The following is a 12845-nucleotide window of genomic DNA, read 5'->3' as shown; positions in this document are numbered from 1 at the left end:
AATATGATTTTGTGAAATCCTGCACCAAGCAATATTTTTCTTTCCCTAGAAGAGAAACCTCTGTCAAACAATTAATAATAGCTTTTTCTCCTCCAGGCATGCATCTGTAGTTTTATTTTATTCATATATTTCATGATCTGCCTGTGTATGCCAAAGGCTGCCATGAAAATAAAAACACCCTTCTCAGCACTTAGCATGTGTTTACCATTCATAGATATGAAGGTGTTTAAATGTTACTGAAATTGCTTTGGAATAAATAATGTTCACCCTGACTATCTTGAGAAAGAAGAATTGGTTTCTCAGCACTTTAGGTAAGAACTTGAGGGAAAGAAACAAAAGGAAATGTGAGGAACAACTCAACACAGAGATTCAAATGAAACAAAACAACCCAAGAAAACACTAATTAATTCAGTACTCAAGAACCTGCAGGAAATGAAAGATTTTAAAAAAATCAGCTCTGACAAGCTTATGAAAATCCTGACTACATGGGAATGCAATATTGTGAGGATAGTGGCTAAAGCCCAGACTGAACAGAAAGTTCTGTACACAATGCCATGCACCTGTTATTCTTAATTCCAGGAAGAATAACATCAAGTAAACTGAGAGCAAAGATCAGTTTCTTGCTGAAAAATAATCAGGATAACTTAGGGCTGGGGGCATGACAAAGTGGTAAGAACACACATTTAAGTGGCACAAAACACTCAATTCAAACTCTAATATTAGAGGTAATAAAGACAAAAACTATGATTTTAAATAATTAGAACAATTGTAACACTTGAGTATTTGAGTGGAGAAAAATCTATGAGAGAGTTAGAATGAACCTACGTTCCAATGCTTTCTACTTTAGTGATAATGTTTATTGGTACTTCAGACAAAACAGAGTTACTTTGCAAATGTGCATGGATGTGCATTTGGGTGATGGAAATACTCTACTTACAAAGGTGTAAATTAAATAGATTTTTGGAGGTAGATTATAGTTCTTGAACTAAGAGCCTGGGTGATGTCCCTGAGCTTTTTCTCTCAAGGATACCACTCTAATACTTTGAACCACAGTTCCAATTCTGATTTTCTGTTGGTTGTTTGGAGATAAGAGGCTCATGGACTTTCCTGCCTAGGATGGTTTCAAAGCACGATTGTCAGATCTCAGCCTCCTGAGCAAACAGGATTCCAGGCATGAGCCGTCGATGTTTTTAATAATTTAGTAAATTGTATAGTTACAGAAGTTATAAGTTATCATTGTAACCTGTGTAATATATGTGTGTATGTATAGATCAATGCATAGATAGAAATATTTCAACATATTTTTCATCTACAGTAGATTTATGAAATCATCCTTCATTATAAAATAAAATGGAAACAAAAGTTAATATGGAGCAAAACAAAGAGAAGTGTTACATGTTTCTTTTTGTTGAATGCAATATGAATTGTGAGAATCAGTTTGGGAAAACCATCTCTACTTTAGCAAAAAGGATAACTGCTATTTATTCCAATCCTTCTATTTGCCCATATTGTGCATCCTCACACATGAGTGTCAAAATCAAACCACAATTTTTGCCTTTGTATTTAACTCACCTGTTATAATTTAGGCGATAGATGAAGTAATCATATAAAGATTAAAATAATAGTAAGCGAGGCTATGAGTTAGAGCTGAAAAAGATTTTAAATATGATAATAGCTAACTAAAATGCATATTTCTTACTTTCAGTCTGTTAGGTCTCTCATTCCCACAACAGGAAAGTACATAGAAGGTGTTCCGTAAATTATAAGTACAATTATTAAAAATGTATTGAAAGAATATGGGCACTGTGTGCTTTTAGCTTATTGAGACCTATATAGGGTAGTGTGTTTTTGAGGACTTGCAAAACGTTGTGATGGAGATGAAGGGAAGGATGTGCTTATTCTGGAAAACAAGTTAGAGGACTGCTCCCAGAAAGATAGTGATGAATTCTTCCAAAAGGTTACAGTAAAATCACTTTCACAACCATGTTCACTATTGCACTATTCACTGTAGCCAAGTTATAGAAACAGCCCAGATGCCCTTTGGCGGAGTGATGGTTGGCAAAAGTGTGTCATATATACGTAAGTGGATTGTACCTATCCATTATGAAGACTGTTACGTTATTTGCAATGAAATGGATAGATGTAAAAATATGTAAACTAAATCAGAGCCAGACACAAAAAGGACCCATGTTCTGTCTCATATTTGGAAGCTAGAACTTTATACAAGTTTACACAGCAATATTAACCAAATCATGCTATTTGCAGAGGAGTATTTAAATGATGTCATTTTTTATCAAATTAAATTTTTAATCCAACAAAATGAATACTGGGAAACTATCACTTGGAAGGTGTGAGGGGAAGTGAATGGGAAGGAATAAAGAGAGTTATGGAGGAAGAAAGTGAAGACAAAATATTCAATGCAGATAGTATGAAACTAGAAAAAATTAAAGTCTGGTGAGATTCTGAAGGGTAGGGAATAGTTATATAAAGATCCATTGTACATAAAAACATGACTTATAGAATGGAAATTCCCTTGTACAACTAGTTAAGATAATAAAAATATAATTAAAAACAATGGAGATCTTAAACTGTGTTCTTTTAAACCATGAAACAATATAGTAGTTTCCTCCTCAGAAATTTTCTTTTCAGGTATTTTCCTTATAGTGACAGAAAAATGATCAATGCAATGAATATCAATACATCACATTGCACATCATAAAGAGACACAATATAAAATCAGAGTAAAAATGTTAGAATTCATCACATGATAAAATAACAGGTAGAATTTGCCAAATGCTAGTTGGTTGTTTTTCCAATACTTTACCCTTGGTATCTAATTTAATCCTCAGAGTAATTGCATAAAGTGGAACTACTTACATTTTTAATTCTCTGATGATGATATTGAAGTCTTCAGTGTTGTAATTACTTAGTACAACATTGCACACATGGTATGTGTTAGCCTGAGGTCCATCTCCGAATGTATCAATTAACCTCATTCTATTTCATGACTAAAATACTAGCACTTAGTCTACAAATTCGAGGAAAATTTCCCATAATTATTGTGTACACTCATAATATTTCACTTTGTCTTTGTTAGAAAATAGGTAACTGTAATATGAAAACTCAAAGTTCATAATCAATACATACCTCTCTGGTGAAAGGAACTGCTAAAGAATAACATTCTTGATTTCTAGGTCAAAATAGCAGAAATCATATTCTATCCCTTCACTCAACACTGCACTGCCTGGGGACCCTACCTCTGTTTAACACTGTCTTACTAAAAGAATGACCTCCCCAATTCCTGATGGAAAGAGACTGCGTGTCTTATGGACCAATCATTTCCACATTGTAGCTCACCTAAATTGTTTACTATTAGAAGGTTTTTTTAATTTTTTTTTTTTGGGTCCGGTTGTGGGGCCTGAACTGTGGGCTTGGGCTCTGTCCCTCAGCTCTTCAGCTCAAGGCTAGCGCTCTACCACTTGAGCCACAGCGCCACTTCTGGCTTTTTTCTTTTTGCTTATGAGGTGCTGAGGAATCGAACCCAGGGCCTCAGGCATGCAAGGCAAGCACTCTACCACTGAGCCACCTTCCCAGCTCTAGAAGATTTTTGACTGCTTATTATACCCAACATTTTGAGAGAAAGGTATACTTTAAAATGCTATTAAAGCAAGACTGATATAAAAATCACTTTGACCCCAGATATGTATTTTACCTTTCCTGTACCCAAAAATGCAGACTGACCTATCATTAATGTTAGGAATGAGAGGATAAAAAAATCATAGACAGGGCTTGGAAGGTGGCTCAGTGGTTAAAGGGCTTGCCTTGCATGCCTGAGGCCCTGGGTTCGATTCCTCATCACCACATAAGCAAAAAAAAAACAAAAACAAAAACAAAAAAGCGCGAAATGGCGCTGTGGCTCAAGTGGTAGAGCACTAGACGAGCTGAAGAGCTGAGGGACAGTGCCCAAGCCCAGAGTTCAGGCCCCATGACCGGACAAAAAATAATCATAGAAAACAAGATCTAAGCATGAATTAAAGCCTTTCCAACTTCTGAATACAATTGGTTTAAAAAGACATAAAGAGCTGGAAGGTGGCTCAGTGGTAGAGTGCTTGCCATGCATGCATGGGGCACTGGGTTCGATTCCTCAGCACCACATAAGCAAAAAGAAAAAAGCCGGAAGTGACGCTGTGGCCCAAGTGGAAGAGCTCTAGACTTGAGCTGAAGAGCTGCGGGACAGCGCCCAGGCCCAGAGTTCAGGCCCCACAACCAGACTCCACCCCCTAAAAAAGACATCAATACTACTACATTGTTTCAAAATTTCTTTTTTTAAGTATTCATTTACTTATTTCTTCATTGTATTTTCCCCGGAAAAGAAAGGTAAGGGAAGAGTCATTATGTGTTTAAAAAAATGATTAGAAAAGGGGAAAGGAAGTACTCGGGTACAGCACAAATCAATCATGAAATAAAACACCGCAGTACTGGTATCATAAAAGCCCAAGGAAGCTTTAGTCTGGGGATCAGAGAAAGGACAGACAGGTACACACTTTTCCAGCCTCCCTCCCCATAAATTCAAGTTCTCTCACAAAGCTTTGGTTTCTAGCAGTAAACATGGCGTTACATTCGTCTCCCATTAAACAATCTGTGGCCACTTTGACATAACTTTTCTTGCACCTGTTTACAAGTTCCTGAGTGACTTTAACATACATTCATATTACCTTTCCTGGTCTGCTGACCCCACTTTCTACATGGAAAGCCCAATTGATTTTCTCTAGTATTACAGAACAAGCAGGTTTGGTCACAAATGTCATATTTGATGAGAATTACGTTTAAAAAAAATGGACTCAGGTTGGGAACAAGGTGTCTGTGTGGGGGGGTGGAGAGGTTGGAGCACTAGCATCTTCAGAATCTTTGCATAAGTCACATAAAAGTTGAAGAGACATTCCAAGAGTCATCTGTGTATGGGCATGTAGGTTTTCTTTTGAGGGAGAAAAGGGTAGAGGATAGGGACTTATTATTATTTTTACCAAGGAAGATCTAGTCCAAAATGGGAAATAGGGGAAGTGAGGGAACAAAAGAAAAACTGGTTCAAGATCCTCACTTTAGAAGTTCCCCCAACTTAGCTTCAGATCCTTTTGTCTAGTGCAGAACCTTCTGTCAAAGATGCTTTGGCTGTTTTTCTCAACTCTAAAAGAAGTTTGTAAACAATAAAACCCCAAAAGGAACATGGAGAAAAGACCCACATATTATTATTTACACAAACTAGGCCATCTAGCAAATGACCAACTCAGAAACTCAGTAAAGTCCTACAGAGCCTAGACAAATACAATTAACTAGAGGGGGCAGCATTTGTGGGAAGACAAGAAACTAGGATCAGACACACATCATCCAATGCATTCTATTACATTTGTCCCATTTTAACACATGAGGTAGGTTTGTGGTGATCTCACAGCTTGTAAACGAAACCTCCTTTTTCTCCTTTAGCTAACACAACACTATGAACAATTATGCAGCAGGGCAGGACACGGGCTCCAGAGAGAGGCTTACACTTATGTGTTTCCCTGGAAGCCGAGACTGAGGATTTGGTCCTTGCTTTTTATAGATCCATACCTGCATGGCTAGTAGAAGGTGGACACAAATCTGTGGTCTTAAAATCCAAACATATCAATTCCCATTCCTTAGAGGAAAAAAAATACATATACAGTTATTTGCACAGTAATCCCAACCTAACCTAGTAAAGGATAGATATAGTATATGGAAAGAAAACAAGTCGCAGAGCCATAGGATTAGACAATCATTACTAACCTTGGCTTCCTCTTTGGTCGTCTTCTACCTTGTCTGAACCACCGTTTCCTGTTTAGACTAATTTCCATTCTTCCAGCAGAAGGAGAACAAGTCATGGGGCAACCTAATTAAAAACCTAGTCTCCCATGAAACATTTCCAAGTGTTGAGGGGGTTTCAAGAGGACCCTATGGCAAAAAAGCCAGCTCTAATTGGCAAAAATGAAGTCGTTCAATAGGCTATGCACTCCAAATGATTGCTCTCCATGGTGATAAAAACAACAAAGTCTTCCTGCTATGCCCACCTGGAGCTGTTGGCCATTTATCTCTGAGATTGCTCATGTACCTGAGAACACAGTGCAGGAATGAGGGCCTTAAGATTAAAATATATAAAAATACAAAACCAGAATATTTATAATAAGAAAAAAAAGTTAAAATGCACAAGATACGTCATTCACACAGATATTGCAGGTTTGGCATCCTGGAGAAAGCAGGGACCCAAGGTGCAGTAATCCAAGGGAACAAATAAATTACAATCACATTGGCCCAGAAATGGGGGCGGGAGCAGGGAGAAGCTCAGAGCAGCAGGTTTGCAGCCATTCCCTAGTCACCCATGTTGCCTGTCATCACAACCCAATGCCTGGACCAGCTCTCCCAGCACTACAGCTCAAGATAGGGTGATGAGGAAACAAGATGTGGAGGGGAGGAGGTGGTGGAGAGACAAAAAACAAAACAAAACAAAACAACCCTGCCTTGCTCCTGACAGGTCCTCCTACCCGGGGTACTACACCTTGGGGATTTGAGCCCTTGGATCTGCTGGTCTGGTGCTTAATTGTTTCACACTCTGGCAAGAGAAATTGGACACATCCTTCTTTAAAGGAACAACTTGCCAATCTGGGTCACTTTTAGAAGCTGGAGGCTGGGGGGGAGGGAGGGGAAGCATGTAGTTCAGGTGAAGATTATCATATAAAGTACGCAGGTTTCACAAGTGGTTCCCCCAAAGCCCCTCACTTGAATTGGGATAGATCATGATGGGATTACTATGCATCACCCCTTCCCCTCATCAAAAGAGAAGATGGGATGATGCTGGGACATCCTGGCCTGAGACGTATGGAAGAGACAGCTACTCGCCAACCCAATCCATAGTCCAACTTTCTCCACTTTGCCGATTGATGCCTGCTCCTTGAAACTTCCTGCTAGCTAGAGTTGTCCCCCCCGACTCTGGGGGCTCAATTTTGGGCCTCAGGGAGCAGGGCAGGGCTGTGGATCTCTTCTTCTTCCCTAAAGTAGGCAGGCTTTACCTGGGAACTGGGGACCTGCTGAGCCTTCAGTGGACAGGAGGCCACCATGTGGTTGATGCTTTGGCAGAAGTGGCACTTCTTGGGCTGTGGTGGCAGCTTGCATTCCTTGCCATTATGGTCTAGACTACCACAGTTGTAGCACCTGTCTCCTTTGGATCTGCTCTTCTGCATGTTCTTCCCCTTTGGCCACCTCTTACTCCCAATACAGAACACCCCACTGGGCCCAGTGACTTGGATGGATTCTAGGCCTTTGGCAGGCTTCTTAAAGGTAAACTCCACAGCCTCTCCCTCCTTCAGGCTCTGGAAGCCCTCCATGTGCAGCTTATTCTGGTGCACAAAGACGTCCACCAGGGGGTCGAGCACTACCCATATGCAGGCTGTCATGGATAGGAAGCCGAACCCTCTGAGCACATTGAACTACTTACAGATGCCAGCCCTGTGCAACAGCTGAGGCTCCTCAGCCACCTGAGCAACATCCTCCTGCGCCTCCTCGGGTGCCTTCTCCGCTGCCTTGGCGCAGCCACCTCCCAACTGCTGGTTGGACGCCAAGCCCATGGCCGTTGTCTGAGCCTGCAGCCCCGGGCCCCTGATCGGGCTGCTGCTGGCCCCAGAGAAGTGCGGAGGCAAAGGGCAGGTTGGCAGAAGAGGTCGCTACATCTTCCCCGCACAATCCATTTTTCAAAATTTCTTATGATACTGAAGATTCAATTATAAACTATTAACACTTGAAAATAACTCTTTTTTTGGGGGAGTAGGACACAAAACACAAGATTAATCCTAATCATTTTCAAAGACATTTATTTATACTACAAATAAACTCTTATAACTACAAAGATTCTAAAAATAACTGAAGCATAGTGTCAAAAAGCACATAATTTAACTTCATCATGTACGTTCAAAGGATTGTGCTAATAGAAAACAAAGTTATACTAATAATTAGCTCACCCAATTCACTTCCATTCTTTTATTCTATATCTTTTAGTTTCATAAAAACTGGCTTTTCATAAAATGATGAATAAAAAGCCTATATATCCATTAACATTTTCAGATTTTAACAATGTTTATTTCAGAAATGTTTTTAGCTGTATAGTCAATGAACTGAAATAACATTGAAATATTCAAAGGGGTTTCAGAAATTGCAAGACTTGCTCTGGGATGTTATTTATATTGGAAAAGATACCCAAAAAGCCTTATTTGTTAAAGTTGTGATAGTTACTCCCACAAAAGAACAATTAATGAAGAAACATTTGTATGTACAAAACAACTTCAAATGCATCCACAATCTGGAGGTGACACATGCTTTTTGTTTGTTTTTGCAATGTATATCTAACAAACATATCCACAATACTGATTTTCAGTCAATATGATGGGATATTCAAACCTAAAAAATACGGGGTTTATTATCTTAGTGTGAATAGATATGATCTTACAAAAAAATTATTTTCAACAGAAATCTGGAAAGAGTTTATCCACCTTGAGTTTCACAGGAATAACCAGCGAGTAATACTTGTTTGGTCAAGTAGGTCAAAAGCACTCCATGAGTATATCTTAAAAGTATATCCAATTTAAGAGGTCAAATACATATTTTGTACTGACAGTCATCTTACATCAATAGCTCACTACCTAATTATATGTGTATCTTATTGCCTAATATATACTAAGAACTGAAAGTGATCTCTTTTAACTGAAAGTGATCTCTTTTATCTAACTTAATGGTGTAAATGCTTTGATTATGATGATGTTATTATTTGACAAATAAAATGTACAGAAGGGTGGTTCCACTGAAATAACAGGGTGGAACACTGATAAATAACTATATTTCAACACAGCTCTTTTCAGCCTCACTCTGTCCACATTGGCAAGCAACATTGCAAATGCACACACTCACGCATATACACACACATGTGCGCACATTTATAAACACATATACATGCATGCCAAATTCAGGATTTACTGTACAAAAAAGTTCAAATAAAATATTAGTGATTAGGAAAAATGATAACTTGCCTTATTACAAAATAATACATAATCCAGTGTCCACGATTGTTACATTTTACCTGCCTCTCCACATGCGACCACTTAATTTATTTTTAATTAATTAATTAATTCATTAGTTTGGTGCTTATTCTAGAGCTTGAACTCAGGGCCTGACTCTGTTCCAGAATGTGTTTTTTTTTGTTTTAGTTTTCTCAAGGCTAGCAATTTAATGCTTATCCTACAGCTCCATTTCAAGCTTTTGTGGTTACTTTCAAATCAGAATCTAATGGACTTTTTTTTCTTGGTCTGGTTTCAAAGCACAATCATCAGATTTCATCTTTTTGATTAGCTATGATTAAAGACCTGAGCCACCGGAGTGGCTCCTACTTTTCTCTATACTTATCTAATGCACATACTTAAATAGTAATTTAAAACTGAGAGCATACAACCAAGATGTACAGTGATGATATTGTCCTGTCAGAAATTCAAGTTAATAATGTAAATTTATTCTTAAGACCATACGCAAAAAATACTTACGAAGAAATTTGATGATGATGATGATGATGATGTGTGTGTGTGTGTGTGTGTGTGTGTGTGTGTGTGCTGTTGCAATATATTCCACATATAAGCACTGTGAATGGGTGTCCAGCCATTCAGAGTTATTGCATGAATATCTGCCTTGAGCTACCAACTCATGGACAATGTCTAGGTGTCCACTCTGGGCTTCCCAATGAAAAGGGGTTTACTCATCCTCATCCCTATTATTCATATGAGTGGCCTTTTTGGAAAGTATTCTCCGCACTGTAGTAAGCTGCAAGGCAAGCACTCTACCACTGAGCCACCATCCTAGCCCAAGGTTTAAGATTCTTGTCTGTAATTTGGTCAAAGCTCTGACTCTTTATGTAGGCTACTAAAAATGTATTTACTAATTTCAAGTAAATACATATATTCTATTTCTATCTCTTTTAAAAAATAAAAAAAATTGTTTGCTCTGTAAATTGATTAGAAGCATGGATTTTGTGGCTAGCTAGGTCATTGCACATCTGGATCTATTTTCCTCTCTCTTTTTCATGGTTCTCATAGACAATATGATTGCTCCATAATTATCCTAATTTATTTTGTTTTTATATTTTTGGTTGCATCATTTCACTTTCTGCTCTACCATTTCCCAAATCAGCACTACATAAACAGAACCATCCAGAAGTGGTTTTGTGGCTCAAGTGGTAGAGTGCTTGCCTTGATTTGAAGAGCTCAAGGATAGTGCCCTGGCCCAGAGTTCATGCCCCACAGCTCATTTAAAAAAAAAGAATCTAAATACTTGATAATTCTACTAACAGATATGACTGAAATCAATTGAATCACACTTTTCCTGTACAATGAAGGAATAGGTCCAGGCTAGGAAAGCAGCTAGAGAGGGCAGGGTGATTGTATCTGTGACAAATCTTTGTGGATAATGGTATCGAGGATTACTTACTGGTGATTCACTTGCACTGGAAGCATGATTCTGAACGATTGCTTGCTGATTGCTTGCTTTGATCATTATATCCTCCAAGAAGAAAAAGTGAAATTTAATTGATAGCAAAGGACTACTAATACATTTTGACTTCTCATTAAGCATCTTCAATCATCAAAATCACCTGAAGACAATACATAGGCGTATTTTTAGATGACAACAAATATCTTTAAAAAAACAAGAATTTAGGTAGTCATACAAAGGACTTCTATTTTACTATTGCATTATACATTTTTTCGAATGTTAAATACTAACATTAGAAAGCTATTAGAAAGCTCTTTAAGCCCATATGTTGAATAGTGAGTTCTCTCACACTATAACATTGTATTTCCCAAATCATTTACATAGAAGGCATTGTTTCCTATTTTCTCATTCCTAGAATAAGCTGCACGTGAAGACACCACTGGTCCTCATTTTCAGTCTGTACCTTTGAATATTGAGGAAAATCTTTCCTCTGCTCTCTCTAAATTCCCTACTCTCCAGTTAGAATAATTTCGAGTAGTAAAAATGGAAAAAGATAAAATAAATAAATCATGGTGAATAAATATATGCAGAAAATTCACCAGATTTGTCTGACCAGTTCAACCAATGTGAACTATTGGGGAAAAACATGGACATCTCATTCCCCCTGGCACTCAAAGTCTCTGGTTAGGCAATTCTGATGAAGACAGGAAGTAAGATGAAAAAGTGAGGAATAGTATCAATTGCAAGAAAAAAATGGAGTAGGACCCAAGGAAATTTCATCTTTTGGATCCTGAAATTATTCAGCTTACTATGGTGTGGAGACTACTTTCCAAAAAGGCCACCCAGATGAATACTAGGGATGAGGATGAGTATAACCCTCTTCATCGGGAAGCCTTGAGTGGACACTTAGACATTGTCCATGAATTGGTAGCTTAAGGCAGATATTCATGCAATAATTCTGAATGGCTAGACACACCTGCACAGTGATTATATGTGGAATAATACCAGAGTGGCTTCTTTCTTAATTCATCATGATGCAGATACCAGTCCCCAAACTAAAAGTCTCTTGACCCCCTTGCATCTCGCTGCTGGGAATAGAAATAACAACGATATGCTGTATCTCCTTCTGTGGAACCATTATATGAACCCAGGTCTGAAGAACAACTTGGAAGAAACTGCATTTGATATTTTTCAAAGGATAAGTAAGTATTACTACCTCTTTGAAGTTGTGGAAGACTGTACATATTGTTCTCCTAAGTTGTAATGATATGGTTAAGTGTATTGAATTTCAAAAATGCCAGTCCATCCTTTGTGTCCCTACAATTTTTTTCACAATACAAAGCAACAGCAATATCTTACTTTAAAAATTCATGGATTCCATGGTATTCTTCCAAGTGAATTGTCTGACTTTGATGTCAAAATGTATTCAAGAGTTGTTTGTATACATCTATAATGATTTCAAGACAGTTTGTGATTTTTTTAAATCAGAAATAATTTTAACATCTTTTGAAAAGAATAGTATAGACACTATAGATGTTCGTGGCACTTTTCTGAAAAAAAGCATATCTATGTTTGTATAATGTCCATAATCTATTTAATTCGCTCCTACATATAATAATTTGAATTCTACATTGTTATATAATGTATATGTTCATTAATATGTCCTTTCAGATTGCATTCCATATAGAAAAATTTAAGATTCCTTTTTTCCTAGGTCCTTGTATTTTTTTATTTCTTTGGGATAAAATGACAATGTTAACTAATTTCAAGTTTTGTAAAGGTTATGATATGTAAAGGCCTTTCTCAGGTGAAGATTTAATATACTGATGTCAAACTAACCTTTAATTCTATGAATTACTGGTCTTGTTACACTTGTGTTTTTGTAATCAACTTTTTAATAACTGTTTTTCATTTCTTGCATTTGAAGAATGAAAAATATTGAATACTTCACAAATTTTCATATCATCCTTCTGCAAGTGCCATGTTAATCTCTGTATTGTTGTAATTTGGGTAGACCTGCTGCTGAAACATGTAGTATCCTCTAAATTTAAGTACTTAATGATGGAATCTTCCTACAGGCATATATCCATGGTTGAATATTTATAACTAGGAACCCTTATTGTTCCTAAATATGCTATTGATCTTATTTCTCTAAAATTCTTTGTATAATGGGAAAAAACCCATTGTTTGGTAAATTGCTCACATTTGCAATTTTATTTTTAATTTTATTTTTAATTCAATTTAATTTTATTTTATTTGCAATTTTTTGTCAATGACTATTTTGTCTTCTTCATTTTAAATTTGATCATACT

The 12845-nt window shown here is 37.3% G+C and overlaps 2 pseudogenes; both read right to left on the bottom strand.

The window, feature by feature from the left end:
- Window positions 1-7007: 7007 nt before the first annotated feature.
- Window positions 7008-7634, bottom strand: LOC138835207 (protein lin-28 homolog A pseudogene; annotated as a pseudogene).
- Window positions 7635-12464: 4830 nt separating this feature from the next.
- LOC138835214 (U6 spliceosomal RNA) lies at window positions 12465-12564 on the bottom strand (annotated as a pseudogene).
- Window positions 12565-12845: the final 281 nt, after the last annotated feature.

Source organism: Dipodomys merriami, unplaced genomic scaffold (genome assembly GCF_024711535.1).
Source record: "Dipodomys merriami isolate MVZ:Mamm:240054 unplaced genomic scaffold, mDipMer1.0.p SCAF_230, whole genome shotgun sequence".
Classification (NCBI taxonomy): Eukaryota; Metazoa; Chordata; class Mammalia; order Rodentia; family Heteromyidae; genus Dipodomys; species Dipodomys merriami.
The sequence above is the reverse complement of the archived record's forward strand: the minus strand, read 5'-3'. Positions and strand labels throughout refer to the sequence as shown.